A 25,833-nucleotide genomic window follows, 5' to 3' on the forward strand; every position below is an offset into this window, starting at 1 on the left:
TCAACTGGAAGCTTCATGAAATAGTACCCGCAAAACACCAGTCTCAACGTCAACAGTGCAGAGGTGATTCCGGGATGCTGGTCTTCTAGGCAGAGTTCCTCTGTCCAGTGTCTGTGTTCTTTTGCCCATCTCAATCTTTTCTTTTTAATGGCCAGTCTGAGATATGGCTTTTTCTTTGCAACTCTGCCTAGAAGCCCATCATCCCGGAGTCGCCTCTTCACTGTTGACGTTGAGACTGGTGTTTTGCTGGTACTATTTCATGAAGCTTCCAGTTGAGGACTTGTGAGGCATCTGTTTCTCAAACTAGACACTCTAATGTACTTGTCCTCTTGCTCAATTGTGCACCGGGGCCTCCCACTCCTCTTTCTACTCTGGTTAAAGCCAGTTTGCGCTGTTCTGTGAAGGGAGTAGTACCTAGTGTTGTATGTGACTTTCAGTTTCTTGGCAATTTCACGCATTGGAATAGCCTTCATTTCTCAGAACAAGAATAGACTGACGAGGTTCGGAAGAAAGTGCATTGTTTCTGGCCATTTTGAGCCTGTAATGGAACCCACAAATGCTGATGCTCCAGATACTCAACTAGTCTAAAGAAGGACAGTTTTATTGCTTCTTCAATCAGAAAAACAGTTTCCAGCTGTGCTAACATACAGTAATTGCAAAAGGGTTTCATAATAATCAAGTAGCCTTTTAAAATGATACACTTGGATTAACTAACACAACGTGCCATTGGAACACAGGAGTGATGGTTACTGATAATGTGCCACTGTACGCCTATGTAGATATCCCATTAAAAATCAGCCGTTTCCAGCTACAATCGTCATTTACAACATGAACAATGTCTACACAGTATTTCTGATTTTTTTTTTTTTCAAAAACAGGGACATTTCTAAGTGACACAAAAAGTGATTGTTTTCTATGTTATTTGATCAAGAAAAATAATGAATTTGAGGTGGATATTTTGGGTCTTTGCCGATCGCAGAGAAGGGGACAGGACAACAACTCTTACAATTCCAACTATTGAATCCTGCAAGATACTGTTCTTAACTATATTACTTATATTAATTTTTTTAAATTTTTGATTTGATTTGATTTGATTTGAACTATATTACCGATGTTTTTGCCGAAGTGGAGATGCAGAAATAAATACAGAATGTGCCCAGCGGTACAGAAGTGTATCGGTCCATTAATACAGGACTAATAAAGGCCATTTTTTTTGTTAATGTATTTTTCTTTGGGGGGCTGTGTGTTAGATCCTCCTCACTAGAGGTCAGAGGGAACAGATAAGCACTAGCCACACGCACACTACAACACACAATTGAAAAATAGAATAGACGAGGGCCATGGCGATTGCGATGACTAAGCTTTTTTCCAGGATGTCTGCTTCCATCATTTACCAGAGACGCAACCCTGTCCTGTCCCACTGCCCCCTCCAACTGTCTGCTCTGAGAAACAGCCCTGTCCTGTCCCACTGCCCCCCTCCACCTGTCTGCTCTGACAACCAGCCCTGTCCTGTCCCACTGACCCCTCCACCTGTCTGCTCTGAGAACCAGCCCTGTCCTGTCCCACTGACCCCTCCACCTGTCTGCTCTGAGAACCAGCCCTGCCCTGTCCCACTGACCCCTCCACCTGTCTGCTCTGAGAACCAGCCCTGTCCTGTCCCACTGCTCACCTCCACCTGTCTGCTCTGAGAACCAGCCCTGTCCTGTCCCACTGCCCCCTCCACTTGTCTGCTCTGAGAACCAGCCCTGTCCTGTCCCACTGCCCACCTCCACCTGTCTGCTCTCAGACCTCATCCCAGTCCTGTCCCACTGCCCACCTCCACCTGTCTGCTCTGAGAACCAGCCCTGTCCTGTCCTACTGCCCACCTCCACCTGTCTGCTCTGTGAACCAGCCCAGTCCCGCTAACTAACACAAACACACTCTGTTCCCTTTTAATACAAGTAGAAACATTCCATTACACTGTCCCTTCTTCCCCCGTCTACAGACCAGCTACACTACAGCTGTATGGTATGTATGACACAGGAGACACAGCTGACACCAGGGAGACACAGGAGACACAGCTGACACCAGAGAGACACAGGAGACACAGCTGACACCAGGGAGACACAGGAAACACAGCTGACACCAGGGAGACACAGGAGACACAGGAGACACAGCTGACACCAGGGAGACACAGAAGACACAGCTGACACCAGGGGGACACAGAAGACACAGCTGACACCAGGGAGACACAGGAGACACAGCGGACACCAGGGAGACACAGCTGACACCAGGGAGACACAGGAGACACAGCAGACACCAGGGAGACACAGCTGACACCAGGGAGACACAGGAGACACAGCTGACACCAGGGAGATACAGGAGACACAACTGACACCAGGGAGACACAGGAGACACAGGAGACACAGCTGACACCAGGGAGACACAGGAGACACAGCTGACGCCAGGGAGACACAGGAGACACAGCTGACACCAGGGAGATACACAAAACACAGCTGACACCAGGGAGACACAGGAGACACAGCTGACACCAGGGAGACACAGGAGACACAGCTGACGCCAGGGAGACACAGGAGACACAGCTGACACCAGGGAGATACAGGAAACACAACTGACATCAGGGAGACACAGGAGACAGAGGAGACACAGCTGACACTGGAAACACAGCTGACACTAGGGAGACACAGGAGACACAGGAGATACCGGAGACACAGGAGACACAGCTGACACCAGGGAGATACACAAAACACAGCTGACACCAGGGAGACACAGGAGACACAGCTGACACCAGGGAGACACAGGAGACACAGCTGACGCCAGGGAGACACAGGAGACACAGCTGACACCAGGGAGATACAGGAAACACAACTGACATCAGGGAGACACAGGAGACAGAGGACACACAGCTGACACTGGAAACACAGCTGACACTAGGGAGACACAGGAGACACAGGAGATACCGGAGACACAGGAGACACAGGAGACACAGCTGACACCAGGGAGACACAGGAGACACAGGAGACACAGAAGACACAGGAGACACAGGAAACACAGCTGACACCAGGGAGACACAGGAGACACAGGGAGACACAGGAGGGAGACACAGGAGACACCAGGGAGACACAGGAGACACAGGAGAGAGGATGGGAGTTGATCTAAAAATACCAGGTCAGAAAGTGTTGATGGATCAGTTTACACTGATCAATTTCTCCCTCACTTCTGTTGCCTGTTTTACTAGCCAAGTAGCATGAGGAAAACACACACACACACACACACACACACACACACACACACACACACACACACACACACACACACACACACACACACACACACACACACACACACACACACACACACACACACACACACACTTTGTGTCCTCCCTCTCAGCCAATTAGCAATGGAGAAAGCCAGAACCGCAGTGAGGTACTTATCGACCGTCTCGCAGAACAACCGTAAATCGACTGGATGTCTAAACGCTAACCGGTTTGGTAATTGTACATTTACGACGGGGCAGTTCATTCTTAGCAGGGATTTCTCATATTGATTCGTTCAATCTATCAAAACACTGTATCAGCGGAATTCAGGACTGCAGTGTACTGTACCGAGAGCAGAGATTGGCCATGAATCAAAACACCATTTCATTTTATCTTCTTTATTGAACAAGAATAGTCCACTTATTTAATGTATATCTGACATAAAAGTGCCAGTGTTGGCGAATTAGCTCATTTTTGTCTGTTTTTCTTCTGGGAAGACTAAGCACCGCCTACCTGAAGAGTAGTCTGCAGTTCACAGCATGCATCCAATATACAACCAATCACCAAGCCCTTAGCTGACAACTACACAATGTAACCCACAGAGCTACCAAACATGTCATACACAGTGAAGCTCTTCAGAATGTACCCTTCTATAGTTCATTCATTGTCAGTGTGTAGACTCTAGTGAATGTGTCAGTGTGTAGACTCTGGTGAATGTGTCAGTGTGTAGACTCTAGTGAATGTGTCAGTGTGTAGACTCTAGTGAATGTGTCAATGTGTAGACTATTGGGAATGTGTCAGTGTGTAGACTCTAGTGAATGTGTCAGTGTGTAGACTCTAGTGAATGTGAATGTGTCAGTGTGTAGACTCTAGTGAATGTGTCAGTGTGTAGACTCTAGTGAATGTCTGTGTGTAGACTCTAGTGAATGTGTCAGTGTGTAGACTCTAGTGAATGTGTCAGTGTGTAGACTCTAGTGAATGTGTCAGTGTATAGACTCTAGTGAATGTGTCAGTGTGTAGACTCTAGTGAATGTGTCAGTGTGTAGACTCTAGTGAATGTGTCAGTGTGTAGACTCTAGTGAATGTGTCAGTGTGTAGACTCTAGTGAATGTGTCAGTGTATAGACTCTAGTGAATGTGTCAATGTGTAGACTCTAGGGAATGTGTCAGTGTGTAGACTCTAGTGAATGTGAATGTGTCAGTGTGTAGACTCTAGTGAATGTGTCAGTGTGTAGACTCTAGTGAATGTCTGTGTGTAGACTCTAGTGAATGTGTCAGTGTGTAGCTTCTAGTGAATGTGTCAGTGTATAGACTCTAGTGAATGTGTCAGTGTGTAGACTCTAGTGAATGTGTCAGTGTGTAGACTCTAGTGAATGTGTCAGTGTATAGACTCTAGTGAATGTGTCAGTGTGTAGACTCTAGTGAATGTGTCAGTGTGTAGACTCTAGTGAATGTGTCAGTGTGTAGACTCTAGTGAATGTGTCCGTGTGTAGACTCTAGTGAATGTGTCAGTGTATAGACTCTAGTGAATGTGTCAGTGTGTAGACTCTAGTGAATGTGTCAGTGTATAGACTCTAGTGAATGTGTCAGTGTGTAGACTCTAGTGAATGTGTCAGTGTGTAGACTCTAGTGAATGTGTCAGTGTGTAGACTCTAGTGAATGTGTCAGTGTGTAGACTAGTGAATGTGTCAGTGTGTAGACTAGTGAATGTGTCAGTGTGTAGACTCTAGTGAATGTGTCAGTGTGTAGACTCTAGTGAATGTGTCAGTGTGTAGACTCTAGTGAATGTGTCAGTGTGTAGACTAGTGAATGTGTCAGTGTGTAGACTAGTGAATGTGTCAGTGTGTAGACTCTAGTGAATGTGTCAGTGTGTAGACTCTAGTGAATGTGTCAGTGTGTAGACTCTAGTGAATGTGTCAGTATGTAGACTAGTGAATGTGTCAGTATGTAGACTAGTGAATGTGTCAGTGTGTAGACTAGTGAATGTGTCAGTGTGTAGACTAGTGAATATGTCAGTGTGTAGACTCTAGTGAATGTGTCAGTGTGTAGACTAGTGAATGTGTCAGTGTGTAGACTAGTGAATGTGTCAGTGTATAGACTAGTGAATGTGTTAGTGTATAGACTCTAGTGAATGTGAATGTGTGTAGACTCTAGTGAATGTGTCAGTGTGTAGACTCTAGTGAATGTGTCAATGTGTAGACTCTAGTGAATTTGTCAGTGTATAGACTCTGGTGAATGTGTCTGTGTGTAGACTCTAGTGAATGTGTCAATGTGTAGACTCTAGGGAATGTGTCAGTGTGTAGACTCTAGTGAATGTGTCAGTGTGTAGACTCTAGTGAATGTGAATGTGTCAGTGTGTAGACTCTAGTGAATGTTTCAGTGTGTAGACTCTAGTGAATGTCTGTGTGTAGACTCTAGTGAATGTGTCAGTGTGTAGACTCTAGTGAATGTGTCAGTGTGTAGACTCTAGTGAATGTGTCAGTGTATAGACTCTAGTGAATGTGTCAGTGTGTAGACTCTAGTGAATGTGTCAGTGTGTAGACTCTAGTGAATGTGTCAGTGTGTAGACTCTAGTGAATGTGTCAGTGTATAGACTCTAGTGAATGTGTCAATGTGTAGACTCTAGGGAATGTGTCAGTGTGTAGACTCTAGTGAATGTGAATGTGTCAGTGTGTAGACTCTAGTGAATGTGTCAGTGTGTAGACTAGTGAATGTGTCAGTGTGTAGACTAGTGAATGTGTCAGTGTGTAGACTCTAGTGAATGTGTCAGTGTGTAGACTCTAGTGAATGTGTCAGTGTGTAGACTCTAGTGAATGTGTCAGTATGTAGACTAGTGAATGTGTCAGTATGTAGACTAGTGAATGTGTCAGTGTGTAGACTAGTGAATGTGTCAGTGTGTAGACTAGTGAATATGTCAGTGTGTAGACTCTAGTGAATGTGTCAGTGTGTAGACTAGTGAATGTGTCAGTGTGTAGACTAGTGAATGTGTCAGTGTATAGACTCTAGTGAATGTGTCAGTGTATAGACTCTAGTGAATGTGAATGTGTATAGACTCTAGTGAATGTGTCAGTGTGTAGACTCTAGTGAATGTGTCAATGTGTAGACTCTAGTGAATGTGTCAGTGTATAGACTCTAGTGAATGTGTCTGTGTGTAGACTCTAGTGAATGTGTCAATGTGTAGACTCTAGGGAATGTGTCAGTGTGTAGACTCTAGTGAATGTGTCAGTGTGTAGACTCTAGTGAATGTGTCAGTGTGTAGACTCTAGTGAATGTGTCAGTGTGTAGACTCTAGTGAATGTGTCAGTGTGTAGACTCTAGTGAATGTGTCAGTGTGTAGACTCTAGTGAATGTATCAGTGCATAGACTCTAGTGAATGTGTCAGTGTGTAGACTCTAGTGAATGTGTCAGTGTGTAGCCTCTAGTGAATGTGTCAGTGTGTAGACTCTAGTGAATGTGTCAGTGTGTAGACTCTAGTGAATGTGTCAGTGTATAGACTCTAGTGAATGTGTCAATGTGTAGACTCTAGGGAATGTGTCAGTGTGTAGACTCTAGTGAATGTGTCAGTGTGTAGACTAGTGAATGTGTCAGTGTGTAGACTAGTGAATGTGTCAGTGTATAGACTCTAGTGAATGTGTTAGTGCATAGACTCTAGTGAATGTGAATGTGTGTAGACTCTAGTGAATGTGTCAGTGTGTAGACTCTAGTGAATGTGTCAATGTGTAGACTCTAGTGAATTTGTCAGTGTATAGACTCTGGTGAATGTGTCTGTGTGTAGACTCTAGTGAATGTGTCAATGTGTAGACTCTAGGGAATGTGTCAGTGTGTAGACTCTAGTGAATGTGTCAGTGTGTAGACTCTAGTGAATGTGAATGTGTCAGTGTGTAGACTCTAGTGAATGTGTCAGTGTGTAGACTCTAGTGAATGTCTGTGTGTAGACTCTAGTGAATGTGTCAGTGTGTAGACTCTAGTGAATGTGTCAGTGTGTAGACTCTAGTGAATGTGTCAGTGTATAGACTCTAGTGAATGTGTCAGTGTGTAGACTCTAGTGAATGTGTCAGTGTGTAGACTCTAGTGAATGTGTCAGTGTGTAGACTCTAGTGAATGTGTCAGTGTATAGACTCTAGTGAATGTGTCAATGTGTAGACTCTAGGGAATGTGTCAGTGTGTAGACTCTAGTGAATGTGAATGTGTCAGTGTGTAGACTCTAGTGAATGTGTCAGTGTGTAGACTAGTGAATGTGTCAGTGTGTAGACTCTAGTGAATGTGTCAGTGTGTAGACTCTAGTGAATGTGTCAGTATGTAGACTAGTGAATGTGTCAGTATGTAGACTAGTGAATGTGTCAGTGTGTAGACTAGTGAATGTGTCAGTGTGTAGACTAGTGAATATGTCAGTGTGTAGACTCTAGTGAATGTGTCAGTGTGTAGACTAGTGAATGTGTCAGTGTGTAGACTAGTGAATGTGTCAGTGTATAGACTCTAGTGAATGTGTCAGTGTATAGACTCTAGTGAATGTGAATGTGTGTAGACTCTAGTGAATGTGTCAGTGTGTAGACTCTAGTGAATGTGTCAATGTGTAGACTCTAGTGAATGTGTCAGTGTATAGACTCTAGTGAATGTGTATGTGTGTAGACTCTAGTGAATGTGTCAATGTGTAGACTCTAGGGAATGTGTCAGTGTGTAGACTCTAGTGAATGTGTCAGTGTGTAGACTCTAGTGAATGTGAATGTGTCAGTGTGTAGACTCTAGTGAATGTGTCAGTGTGTAGACTCTAGTGAATGTCTGTGTGTAGACTCTAGTGAATGTGTCAGTGTGTAGACTCTAGTGAATGTGTCAGTGTGTAGACTCTAGTGAATGTATCAGTGCATAGACTCTAGTGAATGTGTCAGTGTGTAGACTCTAGTGAATGTGTCAGTGTGTAGACTCTAGTGAATGTGTCAGTGTGTAGACTCTAGTGAATGTGTCAGTGTATAGACTCTAGTGAATGTGTCAATGTGTAGACTCTAGGGAATGTGTCAGTGTGTAGACTCTAGTGAATGTGAATGTGTCAGTGTGTAGACTCTAGTGAATGTGTCAGTGTGTAGACTCTAGTGAATGTCTGTGTGTAGACTCTAGTGAATGTGTCAGTGTGTAGCTTCTAGTGAATGTGTCAGTGTGTAGACTCTAGTGAATGTGTCAGTGTATAGACTCTAGTGAATGTGTCAGTGTGTAGACTCTAGTGAATGTGTCAGTGTGTAGACTCTAGTGAATGTGTCAGTGTGTAGACTCTAGTGAATGTGTCAGTGTGTAGACTCTAGTGAATGTGTCAGTGTATAGACTCTAGTGAATGTGTCAGTGTGTAGACTCTAGTGAATGTGTCAGTGTGTAGACTCTAGTGAATGTGTCAGTGTGTAGACTCTAGTGAATGTGTCAGTGTGTAGACTCTAGTGAATGTGTCAGTGTATAGACTCTAGTGAATGTGTCAGTGTGTAGACTCTAGTGAATGTGTCAGTGTGAAGACTCTAGTGAATGTGTCAGTGTATAGACTCTACTGAATGTGTCAGTGTGTAGACTCTAGTGAATGTCTGTGTGTAGACTCTAGTGAATGTGTCAGTGTGTAGACTCTAGTGAATGTGTCAGTGTGTAGACTCTAGTGAATGTATCAGTGCATAGACTCTAGTGAATGTGTCAGTGTGTAGACTCTAGTGAATGTGTCAGTGTGTAGACTCTAGTGAATGTGTCAGTGTGTAGACTCTAGTGAATGTGTCAGTGTGTAGACTCTAGTGAATGTGTCAGTGTATAGACTCTAGTGAATGTGTCAATGTGTAGACTCTAGGGAATGTGTCAGTGTGTAGACTCTAGTGAATGTGTCAGTGTGTAGACTAGTGAATGTGTCAGTGTGTAGACTAGTGAATGTGTCAGTGTATAGACTCTAGTGAATGTGTTAGTGTATAGACTCTAGTGAATGTGAATGTGTGTAGACTCTAGTGAATGTGTCAGTGTGTAGACTCTAGTGAATGTGTCAATGTGTAGACTCTAGTGAATTTGTCAGTGTATAGACTCTGGTGAATGTGTCTGTGTGTAGACTCTAGTGAATGTGTCAATGTGTAGACTCTAGGGAATGTGTCAGTGTGTAGACTCTAGTGAATGTGTCAGTGTGTAGACTCTAGTGAATGTGAATGTGTCAGTGTGTAGACTCTAGTGAATGTGTCAGTGTGTAGACTCTAGTGAATGTCTGTGTGTAGACTCTAGTGAATGTGTCAGTGTGTAGACTCTAGTGAATGTGTCAGTGTATAGACTCTAGTGAATGTGTCAGTGTGTAGACTCTAGTGAATGTGTCAGTGTGTAGACTCTAGTGAATGTGTCAGTGTGTAGACTCTAGTGAATGTGTCAGTGTATAGACTCTAGTGAATGTGTCAATGTGTAGACTCTAGGGAATGTGTCAGTGTGTAGACTCTAGTGAATGTGAATGTGTCAGTGTGTAGACTCTAGTGAATGTGTCAGTGTGTAGACTAGTGAATGTGTCAGTGTGTAGACTCTAGTGAATGTGTCAGTGTGTAGACTCTAGTGAATGTGTCAGTATGTAGACTAGTGAATGTGTCAGTATGTAGACTAGTGAATGTGTCAGTGTGTAGACTAGTGAATGTGTCAGTGTGTAGACTAGTGAATATGTCAGTGTGTAGACTCTAGTGAATGTGTCAGTGTGTAGACTAGTGAATGTGTCAGTGTGTAGACTAGTGAATGTGTCAGTGTATAGACTCTAGTGAATGTGTCAGTGTATAGACTCTAGTGAATGTGAATGTGTGTAGACTCTAGTGAATGTGTCAGTGTGTAGACTCTAGTGAATGTGTCAATGTGTAGACTCTAGTGAATGTGTCAGTGTATAGACTCTAGTGAATGTGTATGTGTGTAGACTCTAGTGAATGTGTCAATGTGTAGACTCTAGGGAATGTGTCAGTGTGTAGACTCTAGTGAATGTGTCAGTGTGTAGACTCTAGTGAATGTGTCAGTGTGTAGACTCTAGTGAATGTGTCAGTGTGAAGACTCTAGTGAATGTGTCAGTGTATAGACTCTACTGAATGTGTCAGTGTGTAGACTCTAGTGAATGTCTGTGTGTAGACTCTAGTGAATGTGTCAGTGTGTAGACTCTAGTGAATGTGTCAGTGTGTAGACTCTAGTGAATGTATCAGTGCATAGACTCTAGTGAATGTGTCAGTGTGTAGACTCTAGTGAATGTGTCAGTGTGTAGACTCTAGTGAATGTGTCAGTGTGTAGACTCTAGTGAATGTGTCAGTGTGTAGACTCTAGTGAATGTGTCAGTGTATAGACTCTAGTGAATGTGTCAATGTGTAGACTCTAGGGAATGTGTCAGTGTGTAGACTCTAGTGAATGTGTCAGTGTGTAGACTAGTGAATGTGTCAGTGTGTAGACTAGTGAATGTGTCAGTGTATAGACTCTAGTGAATGTGTTAGTGTATAGACTCTAGTGAATGTGAATGTGTGTAGACTCTAGTGAATGTGTCAGTGTGTAGACTCTAGTGAATGTGTCAATGTGTAGACTCTAGTGAATTTGTCAGTGTATAGACTCTGGTGAATGTGTCTGTGTGTAGACTCTAGTGAATGTGTCAATGTGTAGACTCTAGGGAATGTGTCAGTGTGTAGACTCTAGTGAATGTGTCAGTGTGTAGACTCTAGTGAATGTGAATGTGTCAGTGTGTAGACTCTAGTGAATGTGTCAGTGTGTAGACTCTAGTGAATGTCTGTGTGTAGACTCTAGTGAATGTGTCAGTGTGTAGACTCTAGTGAATGTGTCAGTGTATAGACTCTAGTGAATGTGTCAGTGTGTAGACTCTAGTGAATGTGTCAGTGTGTAGACTCTAGTGAATGTGTCAGTGTGTAGACTCTAGTGAATGTGTCAGTGTATAGACTCTAGTGAATGTGTCAATGTGTAGACTCTAGGGAATGTGTCAGTGTGTAGACTCTAGTGAATGTGAATGTGTCAGTGTGTAGACTCTAGTGAATGTGTCAGTGTGTAGACTAGTGAATGTGTCAGTGTGTAGACTCTAGTGAATGTGTCAGTGTGTAGACTCTAGTGAATGTGTCAGTATGTAGACTAGTGAATGTGTCAGTATGTAGACTAGTGAATGTGTCAGTGTGTAGACTAGTGAATGTGTCAGTGTGTAGACTAGTGAATATGTCAGTGTGTAGACTCTAGTGAATGTGTCAGTGTGTAGACTAGTGAATGTGTCAGTGTGTAGACTAGTGAATGTGTCAGTGTATAGACTCTAGTGAATGTGTCAGTGTATAGACTCTAGTGAATGTGAATGTGTGTAGACTCTAGTGAATGTGTCAGTGTGTAGACTCTAGTGAATGTGTCAATGTGTAGACTCTAGTGAATGTGTCAGTGTATAGACTCTAGTGAATGTGTATGTGTGTAGACTCTAGTGAATGTGTCAATGTGTAGACTCTAGGGAATGTGTCAGTGTGTAGACTCTAGTGAATGTGTCAGTGTGTAGACTCTAGTGAATGTGAATGTGTCAGTGTGTAGACTCTAGTGAATGTGTCAGTGTGTAGACTCTAGTGAATGTCTGTGTGTAGACTCTAGTGAATGTGTCAGTGTGTAGACTCTAGTGAATGTGTCAGTGTGTAGACTCTAGTGAATGTATCAGTGCATAGACTCTAGTGAATGTGTCAGTGTGTAGACTCTAGTGAATGTGTCAGTGTGTAGACTCTAGTGAATGTGTCAGTGTGTAGACTCTAGTGAATGTGTCAGTGTATAGACTCTAGTGAATGTGTCAATGTGTAGACTCTAGGGAATGTGTCAGTGTGTAGACTCTAGTGAATGTGAATGTGTCAGTGTGTAGACTCTAGTGAATGTGTCAGTGTGTAGACTCTAGTGAATGTCTGTGTGTAGACTCTAGTGAATGTGTCAGTGTGTAGCTTCTAGTGAATGTGTCAGTGTGTAGACTCTAGTGAATGTGTCAGTGTATAGACTCTAGTGAATGTGTCAGTGTGTAGACTCTAGTGAATGTGTCAGTGTGTAGACTCTAGTGAATGTGTCAGTGTGTAGACTCTAGTGAATGTGTCAGTGTGTAGACTCTAGTGAATGTGTCAGTGTATAGACTCTAGTGAATGTGTCAGTGTGTAGACTCTAGTGAATGTGTCAGTGTGTAGACTCTAGTGAATGTGTCAGTGTGTAGACTCTAGTGAATGTGTCAGTGTGTAGACTCTAGTGAATGTGTCAGTGTATAGACTCTAGTGAATGTGTCAGTGTGTAGACTCTAGTGAATGTGTCAGTGTGAAGACTCTAGTGAATGTGTCAGTGTATAGACTCTACTGAATGTGTCAGTGTGTAGACTCTAGTGAATGTCTGTGTGTAGACTCTAGTGAATGTGTCAGTGTGTAGACTCTAGTGAATGTGTCAGTGTGTAGACTCTAGTGAATGTATCAGTGCATAGACTCTAGTGAATGTGTCAGTGTGTAGACTCTAGTGAATGTGTCAGTGTGTAGACTCTAGTGAATGTGTCAGTGTGTAGACTCTAGTGAATGTGTCAGTGTGTAGACTCTAGTGAATGTGTCAGTGTATAGACTCTAGTGAATGTGTCAATGTGTAGACTCTAGGGAATGTGTCAGTGTGTAGACTCTAGTGAATGTGTCAGTGTGTAGACTAGTGAATGTGTCAGTGTGTAGACTAGTGAATGTGTCAGTGTATAGACTCTAGTGAATGTGTTAGTGTATAGACTCTAGTGAATGTGAATGTGTGTAGACTCTAGTGAATGTGTCAGTGTGTAGACTCTAGTGAATGTGTCAATGTGTAGACTCTAGTGAATTTGTCAGTGTATAGACTCTGGTGAATGTGTCTGTGTGTAGACTCTAGTGAATGTGTCAATGTGTAGACTCTAGGGAATGTGTCAGTGTGTAGACTCTAGTGAATGTGTCAGTGTGTAGACTCTAGTGAATGTGAATGTGTCAGTGTGTAGACTCTAGTGAATGTGTCAGTGTGTAGACTCTAGTGAATGTCTGTGTGTAGACTCTAGTGAATGTGTCAGTGTGTAGACTCTAGTGAATGTGTCAGTGTATAGACTCTAGTGAATGTGTCAGTGTGTAGACTCTAGTGAATGTGTCAGTGTGTAGACTCTAGTGAATGTGTCAGTGTGTAGACTCTAGTGAATGTGTCAGTGTATAGACTCTAGTGAATGTGTCAATGTGTAGACTCTAGGGAATGTGTCAGTGTGTAGACTCTAGTGAATGTGAATGTGTCAGTGTGTAGACTCTAGTGAATGTGTCAGTGTGTAGACTAGTGAATGTGTCAGTGTGTAGACTCTAGTGAATGTGTCAGTGTGTAGACTCTAGTGAATGTGTCAGTATGTAGACTAGTGAATGTGTCAGTATGTAGACTAGTGAATGTGTCAGTGTGTAGACTAGTGAATGTGTCAGTGTGTAGACTAGTGAATATGTCAGTGTGTAGACTCTAGTGAATGTGTCAGTGTGTAGACTAGTGAATGTGTCAGTGTGTAGACTAGTGAATGTGTCAGTGTATAGACTCTAGTGAATGTGTCAGTGTATAGACTCTAGTGAATGTGAATGTGTGTAGACTCTAGTGAATGTGTCAGTGTGTAGACTCTAGTGAATGTGTCAATGTGTAGACTCTAGTGAATGTGTCAGTGTATAGACTCTAGTGAATGTGTATGTGTGTAGACTCTAGTGAATGTGTCAATGTGTAGACTCTAGGGAATGTGTCAGTGTGTAGACTCTAGTGAATGTGTCAGTGTGTAGACTCTAGTGAATGTGAATGTGTCAGTGTGTAGACTCTAGTGAATGTGTCAGTGTGTAGACTCTAGTGAATGTGAATGTGTCAGTGTGTAGACTCTAGTGAATGTCTGTGTGTAGACTCTAGTGAATGTGTCAGTGTGTAGACTCTAGTGAATGTGAATGTGTCAGTGTGTAGACTCTAGTGAATGTCTGTGTGTAGACTCTAGTGAATGTGTCAGTGTGTAGACTCTAGTGAATGTGTCAGTGTGTAGACTCTAGTGAATGTATCAGTGCATAGACTCTAGTGAATGTGTCAGTGTGTAGACTCTAGTGAATGTGTCAGTGTGTAGACTCTAGTGAATGTGTCAGTGTGTAGACTCTAGTGAATGTGTCAGTGTATAGACTCTAGTGAATGTGTCAATGTGTAGACTCTAGGGAATGTGTCAGTGTGTAGACTCTAGTGAATGTGAATGTGTCAGTGTGTAGACTCTAGTGAATGTGTCAGTGTGTAGACTCTAGTGAATGTCTGTGTGTAGACTCTAGTGAATGTGTCAGTGTGTAGCTTCTAGTGAATGTCTGTGTGTAGACTCTAGTGAATGTGTCAGTGTGTAGACTCTAGTGAATGTGTCAGTGTGTAGACTCTAGTGAATGTATCAGTGCATAGACTCTAGTGAATGTGTCAGTGTGTAGACTCTAGTGAATGTGTCAGTGTGTAGACTCTAGTGAATGTGTCAGTGTGTAGACTCTAGTGAATGTGTCAGTGTATAGACTCTAGTGAATGTGTCAATGTGTAGACTCTAGGGAATGTGTCAGTGTGTAGACTCTAGTGAATGTGAATGTGTCAGTGTGTAGACTCTAGTGAATGTGTCAGTGTGTAGACTCTAGTGAATGTCTGTGTGTAGACTCTAGTGAATGTGTCAGTGTGTAGCTTCTAGTGAATGTGTCAGTGTGTAGACTCTAGTGAATGTGTCAGTGTATAGACTCTAGTGAATGTGTCAGTGTGTAGACTCTAGTGAATGTGTCAATGTGTAGACTCTAGTGAATGTGTCAGTGTATAGACTCTAGTGAATGTGTCTGTGTGTAGACTCTAGTGAATGTGTCAATGTGTAGACTCTAGGGAATGTGTCAGTGTGTAGACTCTAGTGAATGTGTCAGTGTGTAGACTCTAGTGAATGTGTCAGTGTGTAGACTCTAGTGAATGTGTCAGTGTGTAGACTCTAGTGAATGTGTCAGTGTGTAGACTCTAGTGAATGTGTCAGTGTGTAGACTCTAGTGAATGTATCAGTGCATAGACTCTAGTGAATGTGTCAGTGTGTAGACTCTAGTGAATGTGTCAGTGTGTAGCCTCTAGTGAATGTGTCAGTGTGTAGACTCTAGTGAATGTGTCAGTGTGTAGACTCTAGTGAATGTGTCAGTGTATAGACTCTAGTGAATGTGTCAATGTGTAGACTCTAGGGAATGTGTCAGTGTGTAGACTCTAGTGAATGTGTCAGTGTGTAGACTAGTGAATGTGTCAGTGTGTAGACTAGTGAATGTGTCAGTGTATAGACTCTAGTGAATGTGTTAGTGCATAGACTCTAGTGAATGTGAATGTGTGTAGACTCTAGTGAATGTGTCAGTGTGTAGACTCTAGTGAATGTGTCAATGTGTAGACTCTAGTGAATTTGTCAGTGTATAGACTCTGGTGAATGTGTCTGTGTGTAGACTCTAGTGAATGTGTCAATGTGTAGACTCTAGGGAATGTGTCAGTGTGTAGACTCTAGTGAATGTGTCAGTGTGTAGACTCTAGTGAATGTGAATGTGTCAGTGTGTAGACTCTAGTGAATGTGTCAGTGTGTAGACTCTAGTGAATGTCTGTGTGTAGACTCTAGTGAATGTGTCAGTGTGTAGACTCTAGTGAATGTGTCAGTGTGTAGACTCTAGTGAATGTGTCAGTGTATAGACTCTAGTGAATGTGTCAGTGTGTAGACTCTAGTGAATGTGTCAGTGTGTAGACTCTAGTGAATGTGTCAGTGTGTAGACTCTAGTGAATGTGTCAGTGTATAGACTCTAGTGAATGTGTCAATGTGTAGACTCTAGGGAATGTGTCAGTGTGTAGACTCTAGTGAATGTGAATGTGTCAGTGTGTAGACTCTAGTGAATGTGTCAGTGTGTAGACTAGTGAATGTGTCAGTGTGTAGACTAGTGAATGTGTCAGTGTGTAGACTCTAGTGAATGTGTCAGTATGTAGACTAGTGAATGTGTCAGTATGTAGACTAGTGAATGTGTCAGTGTGTAGACTAGTGAATGTGTCAGTGTGTAGACTAGTGAATATGTCAGTGTGTAGACTCTAGTGAATGTGTCAGTGTGTAGACTAGTGAATGTGTCAGTGTGTAGACTAGTGAATGTGTCAGTGTATAGACTCTAGTGAATGTGTCAGTGTATAGACTCTAGTGAATGTGAATGTGTGTAGACTCTAGTGAATGTGTCAGTGTGTAGACTCTAGTGAATGTGTCAATGTGTAGACTCTAGTGAATGTGTCAGTGTATAGACTCTAGTGAATGTGTATGTGTGTAGACTCTAGTGAATGTGTCAATGTGTAGACTCTAGGGAATGTGTCAGTGTGTAGACTCTAGTGAATGTGTCAGTGTGTAGACTCTAGTGAATGTCTGTGTGTAGACTCTAGTGAATGTGTCAGTGTGTAGACTCTAGTGAATGTGTCAGTGTGTAGACTCTAGTGAATGTATCAGTGCATAGACTCTAGTGAATGTGTCAGTGTGTAGACTCTAGTGAATGTGTCAGTGTGTAGACTCTAGTGAATGTGTCAGTGTGTAGACTCTAGTGAATGTGTCAGTGTATAGACTCTAGTGAATGTGTCAATGTGTAGACTCTAGGGAATGTGTCAGTGTGTAGACTCTAGTGAATGTGAATGTGTCAGTGTGTAGACTCTAGTGAATGTGTCAGTGTGTAGACTCTAGTGAATGTCTGTGTGTAGACTCTAGTGAATGTGTCAGTGTGTAGCTTCTAGTGAATGTGTCAGTGTGTAGACTCTAGTGAATGTGTCAGTGTATAGACTCTAGTGAATGTGTCAGTGTGTAGACTCTAGTAAATGTGTCAGTGTGTAGACTCTAGTGAATGTGTCAGTGTGTAGACTCTAGTGAATGTGTCAGTGTGTAGACTCTAGTGAATGTGTCAGTGTATAGACTCTAGTGAATGTGTCAGTGTGTAGACTCTAGTGAATGTGTCAGTGTGTAGACTCTAGTGAATGTGTCAGTGTGTAGACTCTAGTGAATGTGTCAGTGTGTAGACTCTAGTGAATGTGTCAGTGTATAGACTCTAGTGAATGTGTCAGTGTGTAGACTCTAGTGAATGTGTCAGTGTGAAGACTCTAGTGAATGTGTCAGTGTATAGACTCTACTGAATGTGTCAGTGTGTAGACTCTAGTGAATGTCTGTGTGTAGACTCTAGTGAATGTGTCAGTGTGTAGACTCTAGTGAATGTGTCAGTGTGTAGACTCTAGTGAATGTATCAGTGCATAGACTCTAGTGAATGTGTCAGTGTGTAGACTCTAGTGAATGTGTCAGTGTGTAGACTCTAGTGAATGTGTCAGTGTGTAGACTCTAGTGAATGTGTCAGTGTGTAGACTCTAGTGAATGTGTCAGTGTATAGACTCTAGTGAATGTGTCAATGTGTAGACTCTAGGGAATGTGTCAGTGTGTAGACTCTAGTGAATGTGTCAGTGTGTAGACTAGTGAATGTGTCAGTGTGTAGACTAGTGAATGTGTCAGTGTATAGACTCTAGTGAATGTGTTAGTGTATAGACTCTAGTGAATGTGAATGTGTGTAGACTCTAGTGAATGTGTCAGTGTGTAGACTCTAGTGAATGTGTCAATGTGTAGACTCTAGTGAATTTGTCAGTGTATAGACTCTGGTGAATGTGTCTGTGTGTAGACTCTAGTGAATGTGTCAATGTGTAGACTCTAGGGAATGTGTCAGTGTGTAGACTCTAGTGAATGTGTCAGTGTGTAGACTCTAGTGAATGTGAATGTGTCAGTGTGTAGACTCTAGTGAATGTGTCAGTGTGTAGACTCTAGTGAATGTCTGTGTGTAGACTCTAGTGAATGTGTCAGTGTGTAGACTCTAGTGAATGTGTCAGTGTATAGACTCTAGTGAATGTGTCAGTGTGTAGACTCTAGTGAATGTGTCAGTGTGTAGACTCTAGTGAATGTGTCAGTGTGTAGACTCTAGTGAATGTGTCAGTGTATAGACTCTAGTGAATGTGTCAATGTGTAGACTCTAGGGAATGTGTCAGTGTGTAGACTCTAGTGAATGTGAATGTGTCAGTGTGTAGACTCTAGTGAATGTGTCAGTGTGTAGACTAGTGAATGTGTCAGTGTGTAGACTCTAGTGAATGTGTCAGTGTGTAGACTCTAGTGAATGTGTCAGTATGTAGACTAGTGAATGTGTCAGTATATAGACTAGTGAATGTGTCAGTGTGTAGACTAGTGAATGTGTCAGTGTGTAGACTAGTGAATATGTCAGTGTGTAGACTCTAGTGAATGTGTCAGTGTGTAGACTAGTGAATGTGTCAGTGTGTAGACTAGTGAATGTGTCAGTGTATAGACTCTAGTGAATGTGTCAGTGTATAGACTCTAGTGAATGTGAATGTGTGTAGACTCTAGTGAATGTGTCAGTGTGTAGACTCTAGTGAATGTGTCAATGTGTAGACTCTAGTGAATGTGTCAGTGTATAGACTCTAGTGAATGTGTATGTGTGTAGACTCTAGTGAATGTGTCAATGTGTAGACTCTAGGGAATGTGTCAGTGTGTAGACTCTAGTGAATGTGTCAGTGTGTAGACTCTAGTGAATGTGAATGTGTCAGTGTGTAGACTCTAGTGAATGTGTCAGTGTGTAGACTCTAGTGAATGTCTGTGTGTAGACTCTAGTGAATGTGTCAGTGTGTAGACTCTAGTGAATGTGTCAGTGTGTAGACTCTAGTGAATGTATCAGTGCATAGACTCTAGTGAATGTGTCAGTGTGTAGACTCTAGTGAATGTGTCAGTGTGTAGACTCTAGTGAATGTGTCAGTGTGTAGACTCTAGTGAATGTGTCAGTGTATAGACTCTAGTGAATGTGTCAATGTGTAGACTCTAGGGAATGTGTCAGTGTGTAGACTCTAGTGAATGTGAATGTGTCAGTGTGTAGACTCTAGTGAATGTCTGTGTGTAGACTCTAGTGAATGTGTCAGTGTGTAGCTTCTAGTGAATGTGTCAGTGTGTAGACTCTAGTGAATGTGTCAGTGTATAGACTCTAGTGAATGTGTCAGTGTGTAGACTCTAGTGAATGTGTCAGTGTGTAGACTCTAGTGAATGTGTCAGTGTGTAGACTCTAGTGAATGTGTCAGTGTGTAGACTCTAGTGAATGTGTCAGTGTATAGACTCTAGTGAATGTGTCAGTGTGTAGACTCTAGTGAATGTGTCAGTGTGTAGACTCTAGTGAATGTGTCAGTGTGTAGACTCTAGTGAATGTGTCAGTGTGTAGACTCTAGTGAATGTGTCAGTGTATAGACTCTAGTGAATGTGTCAGTGTGTAGACTCTAGTGAATGTGTCAGTGTGAAGACTCTAGTGAATGTGTCAGTGTATAGACTCTACTGAATGTGTCAGTGTGTAGACTCTAGTGAATGTCTGTGTGTAGACTCTAGTGAATGTGTCAGTGTGTAGACTCTAGTGAATGTGTCAGTGTGTAGACTCTAGTGAATGTATCAGTGCATAGACTCTAGTGAATGTGTCAGTGTGTAGACTCTAGTGAATGTGTCAGTGTGTAGACTCTAGTGAATGTGTCAGTGTGTAGACTCTAGTGAATGTGTCAGTGTGTAGACTCTAGTGAATGTGTCAGTGTATAGACTCTAGTGAATGTGTCAATGTGTAGACTCTAGGGAATGTGTCAGTGTGTAGACTCTAGTGAATGTGTCAGTGTGTAGACTCTAGTGAATGTGTCAGTGTGTAGACTCTAGTGAATGTGTCAGTGTATAGACTCTAGTGAATGTGTCAGTGTGTAGATTCTAGTGAATGTGTCAGTGTGTAGACTCTAGTGAATGTGTCAGTGTGTAGACTCTAGTGAATGTGTCAGTGTGTAGACTCTAGTGAATGTGTCAGTGTATAGACTCTAGTGAATGTGTCAGTGTGTAGACTCTAGTGAATGTGTCAGTGTGAAGACTCTAGTGAATGTGTCAGTGTATAGACTCTAGTGAATGTGTCAGTGTGTAGACTCTAGTGAATGTGTCAGTGTGTAGACTCTAGTGAATGTGTCAGTGTGTAGACTCTAGTGAATGTGTCAGTGTGTAGACTAGTGAATGTGTCAGTGTGTAGACTAGTGAATGTGTCAGTGTGTAGACTAGTGAATGTGTCAGTGTGTAGACTCTAGTGAATGTGTCAGTGTGTAGACTCTAATGAATGTGTCACTGTGTAGACTAGTGAATGTGTCAGTGTGTAGACTAGTGAATGTGTCAGTGTGTAGACTCTAGTGAATGTGTCAGTGTGTAGACTCTAGTGAATGTGTCAGTGTGTAGACTCTAGTGAATGTGTCAGTATGTAGACTAGTGAATGTGTCAGTATGTAGACTAGTGAATGTGTCAGTGTGTAGACTAGTGAATGTGTCAGTGTGTAGACTAGTGAATATGTCAGTGTGTAGACTCTAGTGAATGTGTCAGTGTGTAGACTAGTGAATGTGTCAGTGTATAGACTCTAGTGAATGTGTCAGTGTATATACTCTAGTGAATGTGAATGTGTGTAGACTCTAGTGAATGTGTCAGTGTGTAGACTCTAGTGAATGTGTCAATGTGTAGACTCTAGTGAATGTGTCAGTGTATAGACTCTAGTGAATGTGTCTGTGTGTAGGCTCTAGTGAATGTGTCAGTGTGAAGACTAGTGAATGTGTCAGTGTGTAGACTCTAGTGAATGTGTCAGTGTGTAGACTCTATTGAATGTGTCAATGTGTAGACTCTAGTGAATGTGTCAGTGTATAGACTCTATTGAATGTGAATGTGTTTAGACTCTATAGCCCAGTTCCAGGCCAAGGCGATCTTAGTAGAGGACCCAAAGGCTCTTATGTCTCCTCTCTATGTCTCTCTCTCCCTCTTTATATCCTCACTACAGTTGTAGGGACTAGTTAGTAGAGACAAGAAGGTCAATGAGTTTGAGTGTAAATAGTTTGACTGTGTGTGGGTTTTAGTGGAAATATTATGGCTGATTGTGGATTTTAGTGTAAATATTATGACTGTGTGTGGGTTTTAGTGTAAATAGTATGACTGTGTGTGGATTTTAGTGTAAATAGTATGACTGTGTGTGGGTTTTAGTGTAAATAGTTTGACTGTGTGGGGATTTTAGTGTAAATATTATGACTGTGTGTGGATTTTAGTGTAAATAGTATGACTGTGTGGGTTTTAGTGTAAATAGTTTGACTGTGTGTGGATTTTAGTGTAAATATTATGACTGTGTGTGGATTTTAGTGTAAATAGTTTGACTGTGTAGATTTTAGTGTAAATAGTATGACTGTGTGTGAGATTGATTTGAAATAGTTTGACTCTGTGTGGGTTTAAGTGTAAATAGTGTGACTGTGTGGGTTTTAGTGTAAATAGTTTGACTGTGTTTGGGTTTTAGTGTAAATAGTATGACTGTGTGTGAGATTGATTTGAAATAGTTTGACTCTGTGTGGGTTTAAGTGTAAATAGTATGACTGTGTGGGTTTTAGTGTAAATAGTTTGACTGTGTGGGTTTTAGTGTAAATAGTTTGACTGTGTGGGTTTTAGTGTAAATAGTATGACTGTGTGTGAGATTGATTTGAAATAGTTTGACTCTGTGTGGGTTTAAGTGTAAATAGTATGACTGTGTGGGTTTTAGTGTAAATAGTTTGACTGTGTGGGTTTTAGTGTAAATAGTATGACTGTGTGTGAGATTGATTTGAAATAGTTTGACTCTGTGTGGGTTTAAGTGTAAATAGTATGACTGTGTGGGTTTTAGTGTAAATAGTTTGACTGTGTTTGGGTTTGTGTGTAAATAGCATGACGGTTTATATTTTATGTTGGTAGCATTGTTGAATTAAGCCGTTGTATAAACTGTCACTCTGCGTGACCTGACCTGTTATTATGGTGATGAGGCAACCTGTTCACAAACGCTCAGTGGCAGGAGAACTCTTTCTCTCTCACACACACACACACACACACACACACACACACACACACACACACACACACACACACACACACACACACACACACACACACACACACACACACACACACACACACACACACACACACACACACACACACACACACACTCCACATGCCTAAATACACATTTTGGCATTTCTTCCTTACAGAGATACAGTTTGGTGTACTTTTCTCCCTGTCCTCCACCCTTGACCTCCACCCCTGTCCTCCCCCTGTCCTCCACCCCTGTCCTCTGCCCTGTCCTCCACCCCAGTCCTACACCCCTGTCCTCCCCCTGTCCTCCACCCCAGTCCTCCACCCCTGTCCTCCACCCCTGTCCTCCACCCCTGTCCTCCACCCCTGTCCTCTGCCCTGTCCTCCCTCCCTGTCCTCCACCCCTTTCCTCCACCCCTGTCCTCCGCCCTGTCCTCCACCCCTTTCCTCCGCCCTGTCCTCCACCCCTGTCCTCCACCCCTGTCCTCTGCCCTGTCCTCCACCAGTCCTCTGCCCTGTCCTCTGCACTGTCCTCCCCCCCTGTCCTCCACCCCTGTCCTCCACCCATCCTCTAACCCCAGTCCTCCACCCGTCCTCCACCCCTGTCCTCCACCCCTGTCCTCCACCCCTGTCCTCCACCCTGTCCCCCACCCCTGTCCTCCACCCTGTCCCCTGCCCTGTCCTCTAACCCCAGTCCTCCACCCCTGTCCTCCACCCTGTCCTCCACCCCTGTCCTCCACCCCTGTCCTCCACCCCTGTCCTCCACCCATCCTCTGCCCCTGTCCTCCACCCCTGTCCTCCCCCATTCTCTGCCCCTGTCCTCCCCCATTCTCTGCCCCTGTCCTCCCCCCATCCTCTGCCCTGTCCTCCACCCCTGTCCTCTGCCCCTGTCCTCCACCCCTGTCCTCCACCCCTGTCCTACACCCCTGTCCTCCACCCCTGTCCTCCACCCCAGTCCTCCACCCCTGTCCTCCACCCCAGTCCTCCACCCCTGTCCTCCACCCATCCTCTGCCCCTGTCCTCCACCCCTGTCCTCCCCCCGTCCTCTGCCGCTGTCCTTGACCCCGGTCCTCCCCCTGTCCTCTGCCCTGTCCTCCGCCCCTGTCCTCTGCCCTGTCCTCCGCCCCTGTCCTCTGCCCTGTCCTCCACCCCTGTCCTCTAACCCCAGTCCTCCACCCCTGTCCTCCACCCTGTCCTCCACCCCTGTCCTCCACCCCTGTCCTCCCCCATTCTCTGCCCCTATCCTCCCCCATTCTCTGCCCCTGTCCTCCCCCCATCCTCTGCCCTGTCCTCCACCCCTGTCCTCTGCCCCTGTCCTCCACCCCTGTCCTCCACCCCTGTCCTACACCCCTGTCCTCCACCCCTGTCCTCCACCCCTGTCCTCCACCCCAGTCCTCCACCCCTGTCCTCCACCCATCCTCTGCCCCTGTCCTCCACCCCTGTCCTCCCCCCGTCCTCTGCCGCTGTCCTTGACCCCGGTCCTCCCCCTGTCCTCTGCCCTGTCCTCCGCCCCTGTCCTCTGCCCTGTCCTCCGCCCCTATCCTCTGCCCTGTCCTCCACCCCTGTCCTCTGCCCCTGTCCTCCGCCCCTGTCCTCCACCCCTGTCATCCCCCCTGTCCTCCCCCCGTGTTGCTGTCCCATTCCAGACAGTGTATGTCACACAGTGGGAAGTGTGTGTCTGTGTGGGAGGCTGCCAGGTGGAATGAAACTGACCTTATCTCTGCCATGTCAGATCCCCTGGATAGTCTGACTCACAAACCCATCCTTACCCAGACTCCCAGTCCCCTAGTCCCGTCAGACCAGCCACCCCTGCTAAACTCTACCTCCATCTTTCTCTCAATTCAATTAAATTCAATTTGCTTTTATTGGCAATGTACATATTGCCAAAGCATACTTTGGAAATCTCCCTGTCTCTACTTGAACCTAATTGAATCTATCTCACACCCTTCTCAACCTTTCTCCCAGACTGCAAGCTAAAAATCAACATATTCAAATGGTAAATATATAATTGCTACATATCCACATACACTCACACCTTCTCTCCATGTCCAATTTGAAGTGGCAAATACAGCTATTAATGTCTGTGATAAGAGCTCTCTATCTGCTGTGAGAAGCAGCCCATTGATCCCTGGGGGAGCTCAGCGTATGAGTGTGTGTGTGTTTGTGTGTGTGTCTACTTGTGTTTTTTTTTCTGAGTGTGTGTGACTGTGTGCGTGTGTGTTTGCAACGCTTCAAGGCAAGAGCGAGAGAGAGAGAGACAGAGACAGAGAGAGAGAGAGAGAGAGAGAGAGAGAGACAGAGAGACAGAGAGACAGAGAGAGACAGAGAGACAGAGAGAGACAGAGAGAGAGAGAGACAGAGAGAGACAGAGAGCGACAGAGAGAGACAGAGAGAGAGAGAGACAGAGAGACAGAGAGAGACAGAGAGAGAGAGACATATACAGAGAGAGAGAGAGAGACAGAGAGAGACAGAGAGACAGAGAGAGACAGAGAGAGACAAAGAGACAGAGAGAGACAGAGAGAGAGAGAGAGAGATAGAGAGAGAGAGAGACAGAGAGAGACAGAGAGATACAGAGAGAGACAGAGAGACAGAGAGAGACAGAGACAGAGAACTAGAATGTTATTTGGCTCTAAACAGAGAGTACACAGTGGCAGAATACCTGATGAGACACATATTTCCCTCAGATTACACAGATCCACAAAGAAATTGAAAACAACCCCAATTTGGATAAACTCCCATATCTATTGGGTGAAATACCACAGTGTCAGCAGCAATATTTGGGACCTGTTGCCACGAGAAAAGGTCAACCAGTGAAGAAGAAACACCATTGTAAATACAACTGATTTTTAAGTTTATTTATTTTCCCTTTTGTACTTTAACTATTTGTACATTATTACAACACACTATATAGCCATAATATGACATTTGTAATGATTTTATTATTTTGGAACTTCTTTGAGTGTAATGTTTACTGTAATTTTAATTATTTATTTCACTTTTGTTTATCTATTTCACTTGCTTTGGCAATGTTAACATATGTTTGTTAACGTATGTTTCCCATGCCAACAAAGCCCTTAAATTAAAATTGAAGTTGAATTAAGACAGAGACAGAGACAGAGACAGAGACAGAGACAGAGATAGAGATAGAGATAGAGATAGAGATAGAGATAGAGACAAATACAGAGACAGAGACAGAGACAGAGACAGAGACAGAGTCAGAGACAGAGACATAGTCAGAGTCAGAGTCAGAGACAGAGACAGAGACAGAGACAGAGACAGAGACAGAAGAGATTGTGAAGGGCAACTGGAGGCAGGTATTAGATGTTTAAATGAAGAATAGAAGCCATGGCAACACAGACAAGTGCCAAATTATGTGTGATTACCTTCCCAGTGTGTATGTGTGTCTGTGGTTTGAGTGGGAGTTTGTGTTTTATAACTGTGTGTGTGTGGGAGGGTCTTTGTGCACCTCCAATAATGAGTTTTTCAAAACCAAAGCGTATGAGTGGCCTTAGTCAAACGTGTATTGTAGATCCAGTTTTAAGTGGTGAACAACTTCACACAATCATTCATATCTGAGAGAGCTTCAGTAGACATGTCACACAGCACGACAGGGTTGATGAAGTGAGTCAGAGTCACACACACACACACACACACACACATTCAG

At 43.5% G+C, this 25,833-nt stretch overlaps 1 protein-coding gene across 2 annotated transcripts in view; it reads right to left on the bottom strand.

The window, feature by feature from the left end:
- The window catches only part of LOC110508036 (voltage-gated potassium channel subunit beta-1), a 264,532-nt gene that overhangs the window by 68,820 nt on the left and 169,879 nt on the right, over positions 1-25,833 (bottom strand). The gene's annotated exons all lie outside the window — the stretch shown is intronic.

Source organism: Oncorhynchus mykiss, chromosome 27 (assembly GCF_013265735.2).
Source record: "Oncorhynchus mykiss isolate Arlee chromosome 27, USDA_OmykA_1.1, whole genome shotgun sequence".
Lineage (NCBI taxonomy): Eukaryota > Metazoa > Chordata > Actinopteri > Salmoniformes > Salmonidae > Oncorhynchus > Oncorhynchus mykiss.